This window comes from Corapipo altera, unplaced genomic scaffold (genome assembly GCF_003945725.1).
Source record: "Corapipo altera isolate COAL_440 unplaced genomic scaffold, ASM394572v1 22b, whole genome shotgun sequence".
Lineage (NCBI taxonomy): Eukaryota > Metazoa > Chordata > Aves > Passeriformes > Pipridae > Corapipo > Corapipo altera.
This window is the reverse complement of record NW_020884876.1, coordinates 19,601,591-19,607,590: the sequence shown is the minus strand read 5'-3', so window position 1 is coordinate 19,607,590 and position 6,000 is coordinate 19,601,591. Positions and strand designations below refer to the sequence as shown.

General features: G+C 40.5%; 1 protein-coding gene across 2 annotated transcripts in view; it reads right to left on the bottom strand.

Moving 5' to 3' along the window:
• Positions 1-6,000, bottom strand: part of FBXW7 (F-box and WD repeat domain containing 7) — a 179,693-nt gene that overhangs the window by 33,494 nt on the left and 140,199 nt on the right. The gene's annotated exons all lie outside the window — the stretch shown is intronic.

The following is a 6,000-nucleotide window of genomic DNA, read 5'->3' as shown; positions in this document are numbered from 1 at the left end:
CAGCGCTGCGTAGGTTGGGGCTATTTCCCCCTTTTCTTCCCCCGCTCTTCCTCCACACCGCCTCTGAGGCGGGGGCCGCCCCCCCAGCCCTCGCTCTGTTCCCCCAGTGCTACACGCTCCACGGTTTTCCAAGCGGGAGCAAAATAAACCCGTTTCCACTAATTATAATTATACCGTCGCCCTCGGCGGGCCTGGCTGGACTCGTCTATGACTGCGTTCCGTGGACAGACGCAAATTAGTCCTTCAAAAGTGCGGGTAATTTTAGAATAATTTGAAATGCACTACAGTTTTGCCAGGGAAAAAGATGCTGAAATACCCTCTATTGCTTAAACAATAGAATAAACGGGGTTTGAAGATTTAGGAGTTGAAAGAGCCGAATCCGAGAATTATGTAATATTCATTAAAATACTAATTCACAGCAGAGCCGAGGCGGAGCTGTCAAAGGCAGGAGCGGGGCCGGGGTTTCCCCAGCGGGGAGGCAGGCAGCCTTCCCCGCGCACCTGGAACAGCCTGGGCTCACACACGCTCCCCGCTCCCGTACAACACAGCCCTTGGGCGGCACCAAGCCATCTTAGCTCAAATCCTATGCAGGATTCTCACCTGTATTTCAGTGAAGGCAAAAGGAAAGCCCTTGGTAATTACTTGTTAAAGAACGCTCCTTTTTTGGTCATCTCCTACTCTGTGCACATCAACAAATCTGTCCAATTCATCCTTACGGTTCGACTCAAGGGCACTGAAGTTCCTGACATATGGCTGGGCTCTCAGACAGACACCTGCAACCAGTGGAGCAGCCAGGCAGCTTGTTTTTTTAGTTTCCATACAGACAACTCAAAGAGTCTTCAGCTTCAGCAATTTTTCCTTGTTTTTTTCCCCCCTCCTGCAAAGTTTGCTGTCCAAGTTCACATCAAAGAACACTCTGAGCATGATCTGAAGCCCCAGCGCTCCTGTATAATTTTCCCCGGTGCAGTGAAATTGGAGATGCCCAGCAGCCCTCCAGACGGATGCACTCAGAAGAAAACATAGTCAGCTCCTGCTGACCTGAAGGGAAACCATCTTTTTATCACCCAAAGCACTAAAAAAAAATGTTCTCCCTTTACAGAACACACATCTAAAGGAGTGGAAGTACTTTCTGCAAAACCCATTAGCTTCCTCATTAGTACTTTAAAAAAACTAATATATATTACTATTTGGTAACAGCAAAGTATGACAGGTATTAGCACACTCAGATAAGGCAAAATCACTACCCCCATAGCACACAAGATCATGCTTCTATATGGTTTTATGTATCTCTCATCCAGCACTGAGTCCTCATAGTGTTTTTCATCTCCCAGTGAAAATGGTTCTGCCCATCAAATCCTGGTATTTATGCCATTATCCATTGAACTGCTGTGCTGTATATTTTATGAGAACAAAATGGTCCTGAGTTGACTTCGTACCTCAGACATGAACAGAGCTGTACATATCCCGGGAGACTATTACTGTCTTCCTTTGCTGGCACATCACATGCAAAGGGGAAGGAAAAAAACCCCATAGGCTGCATATACACATTAAACAATTGCAGGAAGCAAATTAATATCCAAATCATCAGAGTAAGAAAGAATTGAACATTGTTGCTGTGGGGACTTAGAAGTACTTTATATATGTGCATGCGTAACGCCCTGAGATGCTTGCAGCTATCTCTGCCCTTTCTCCCATCAGTGAGTGTACTCAATGCAGAGGGGGGATGGCTACTCTTCCTCCAGCATCACAGCGGGGACTGGCAGGAAATCCTCAGGGATCAGCCTCTCCCTCAGCCCAAAAGCAAGTGTAATCTGACAGCATGGCTAGATTTATCTTTTGAACAAAATGTGCTTTGGAATTAATCAGTCAATGAGTTGAATAATAATTAGAAATTACTATTTTCCTCTTTTTTTGGACTACTACTATTGCAGATTACTTCTCTTTTGATAATGATTGGCAGATATTCTCTCATGGTAAAAAAACACTGACTTAACTGCTAATCTCTTTGCCACAGTCAGGACCCATGAAATAACCCCAACAATCATTTTCTAGTGGTAGAAAACTCAGTATGTCAGGTATTTATTCTGCACAAAAGGTTTGGGTTTTTTCCTAATTTTAGATACAGATACCACAGACAGATTTTGACATTTGAACAGTGACCATCTTCCATCTAGCAGTCTGCCTTTCTCAGAGCAAAAACCAAAAATTGCACATGGATATGGCTCTGGCTCTCACTTATTTAGTATTTTTCTCTATAGTGGTTCCATTTTTCATTCTCTACAAATAAAGAAACATTTCCTCTGCCTCTCATTAAGTTTGATAGTGTCTGGGTAGTCGCAAGTTTACTCTAGTTGAGTGTCTGCTCTTGTCCCAAATGCCTAACAACAGCCTGGGCTCTCTCTGACTGAGGGAAAGGAACACACTCTATGAGAGGCTAAAGGCACTTACTATTAGACTGCTACTCTAAATTCCTGTCTAGAAAGGACTTTCTCTCTCTCCCTTGACTTTGAGAACTACCCTGTCCTCAGAAAAATTTAGTGTCATGAATGCACCACACTCTACCTTGTAATAAATTAATTAAGGGTTTGCAAAAGTAGTGTGGAACTGCCCAACCCTGGAGACTGAGCTGTGCTGCAGATCACACAGCTTCACTCTGCACCTTCTGGGAAAATACAAGGGTGAAGGCACAAGACCCCAAACCTGTTTGGTTTTGAGAGCCTGACAGCAAGTAGCAAAAATGATGCATCCATTTACATCTCTACAGACATTTAAAAAAATATTTACTGTAGTAAGATAGTATGCTCTAAGAATACGTAATGGTATAAAGTAAATGTTCATCACAAATTAAGGTACATTGAAGAAGACTACAGTTTATAAAGCAATGTTAAGAAAAAAATCAAAAGTTACCATGGTTTTTTTCCCTATTTGGTATATATTCAACTTCAAAGGTTGGTCTTATTTTGTCTAAGCTGGAGATAATTTTTCAAGTTCTTAAAACCACAAACAGCATACAATTAATGACATTTAGAAAAATGTCTACACCAAAATTACATAGTTTTCAGTGGACACAAGTCCAGTCTTATTTCCCGTCAGTACTGCCAACTCTTAATTAAAAAAAATTCACAGCATCCAATTCTTTTCCTGTTGGCAACATTTCTAGCACCTTTACCAGTTTGTCATGTGGCATGCTGTAATTAAGACCGTCTATTACTTCTAATGAAAGACTAGAATGAATTACAGAAATCACCCACAGAGCTATATAATCCCCAGAAGAACGGAGATTACAGTGCAATAGACCAAAGAAACAACATTTTTTTGTTGTTTTTTTTAGTTGGAGAAACATTTTTGAGTGGAGAGACCACAGGATGGTCTGGCTGTGGTAATGACCAGTCAGCATTTTGGAAAAACACTAGTGTTTAAACCATGGAATGCAAAAACTGTAAATGGCATTTCACATACACATATGTGTGTTAGGAGCATAATGTGTACAGGAGGAACTATGGAGCAATATGGTTTTGTATCTCCATTAATATTGGTAAATGCATCATTCAAGACAGTGCCAGAAGGGATTCTGTGTACTCTGCACATTTAGCAGACACTTAGCAGACTGACTCCTTCAGAAATACTTCAGAGGGATTTTTATGTGTTGTGGGGGTTTTTTTTCTATCCAGGAAACCAAACATCCTCATCGGGTGGGGCCAAATTCTTAACTGCGCAAGATTTACCCTGGACACAGCAAAGATGATCTGGGAAGAACGGTCACGCTCAGTTGTTTTTCCCTTTCTCAAATTTGGACTCAGGTTTTAAACACTCCCCTTCTGCTTGGTAATCTAGTTTGGGCAGCTGCAGCAGCCAGCACTTTGTCTTCTATATTCGACCTATTCATCCAACTACATACTTCATTTAATTTGCCAAATGCTCCCATTCAGGCAAGAATCTGGCCCCACAGAGAGGTACTTCTGCCATCTGCTTTAGACATTTAACCACAGCTTAGCTTAGCACACCTACATTTAAAAGCCTAAGTTCCCATTCAGTCAATGAGAAAGGCACATGCTGAAGTCCAACATGTGTAAGGTCTCAGAAAAGAAGAAAAAAATCCCATACAACATCAAGCATTAGACATGTTCCAAAATAATTTAGGGCAGGCTTTTCCTCTACAAAAAGGCACTGCTATTATTGTCAGATCTTTTTCTTTCTGAATTATTATGAAATTAAACAAGTGACCCACTGGGATCTTGGAAATCTCATGTTCTCATCATTTCTCCCAGTTCAATTTGGGCTAGGCTAGCCTTAGGAGCTGCTGCTAATTTGAGATTTATTACGTGCATCCTAGGTGCTGAGCTGGAACTTTTTATGTGTCAATTCCCAATCTGTGGGCAGGGTGAGACAAAGTTTTAGAACACTGACCAATTAAAGAAAACTGGAATATATAACAAATTTCAAGTGTGTGATGCACCTTATCACACAGATATAACCATCTGTTTGCGCAGAATATACCGTTAGTATTGATGGAGTAGAACAGACTTGAAGAAATGAATTTAAGTGCACCAGTTAGTGGCCAACAGCTGCTGCGTTCCAACTATGAGGTAAGAACAAGAACAACTTGGCTCCCTGGAAGCAGTTTAGATGGAGGAATTTCTGCTCAATTTACTTACAATGCCTGCAGCAAGCTTACAAAGGTCCACTCCAGTATGTTTGCCTCAACACACTTACAGGAAGAAATTTATGCTTATGATGTTGTGTAGTTCAAGTGTAGTACAAGCAAACCTGGACATTGCAATGTGCACTGATCAGCAGCTTACTGATAAATGATATATTTTTGTAGTATTGGTGAACTTAAGGTTTGGGATGAAGTAGTGTAAGCAACAAGAACTCTATTATGGGAGGAAGGAAGGACACACAGAGGCACTACAGTAACTTGCATGAAGCCTTCCAAAGCTTACTTAAATGGAGTAGAGAATACGTATTACAAAGTATGATAGGTAATACTGAACTGTTTATTAACTCTATAAGGTTTCTTGGCAAAGCATTTTGAAGATTGCTTTCAAAATGAAATTCCCCACACATGATTATCCTTGATTTCCATGCAAAGTAAGGTACTGTAGTCAAATAAAAGTGTAAAAAGGCTTTAGGTTTTGTTTTTGCAGGGAAGGAAATGGCATTGGTAGCAACTGAAAAATCAGATTATTATTTATTTATAAATCCTGATCTTATTAGAATAGTATGAACTTTGATTACAAATACCATTTTAAAGGTATATATCTGTAGCAGAGATTACCCATAAACCACCTTCTTATAACATTTGCCTTTAAAAAAATATTGACTTCTAAATACATTGATAGAATTCAAAAGGTGTGCTGGTTAATGGCTGCAGGAAATAGCTCTGAAAAGGATTTAAACATGATGTGTATATAACACACTTCAGTGCTGGATATTTATAATAAACTTCAATTTATATTTTAAGAGCAGAGAGATTTCACAGACATGCTTAATGTAATACGGTATCACTGTGTCTCCAGCAGAGCAGAACTCCCCTCTGAAGGTCATACATCCTGTCCTCTTTGTTGGTTCCTTGTAGTTGGGCACAGAACTTGCAACATATGCTTCGATGCTTAGGCTATTTTAAAGGAGTGCAGCCAAAGCTGTCATATGCCCATTTATGAAGGGAACAGTTCCATGCATTGCTTCTTGGTGGCAACACCAGCTTAAAGATGTCCCAGTCTCATTCCTGTCCCAAAATGGCTCTTGCCCTTATTTTTGCAGGAACAAACATTTGCAGAAATACTCTGTGAACCAGGTTCATTAACTGATACAGGAGAGGTGGTTTTAAGTTTTTACCCTTGGGGTTTTCTTTTTTCTTCTTTTTAGAACTAGTTTCTGGTTTAATTTTCTTCCATGCCTTCATAAACAACTGAGCCAGCAGAAGCAAATGAGCAATTCACAGGCAGGGCACAGATTCCTTGAGCCAGCTACACCATTGAGAAAAAGGTATGAGGAACT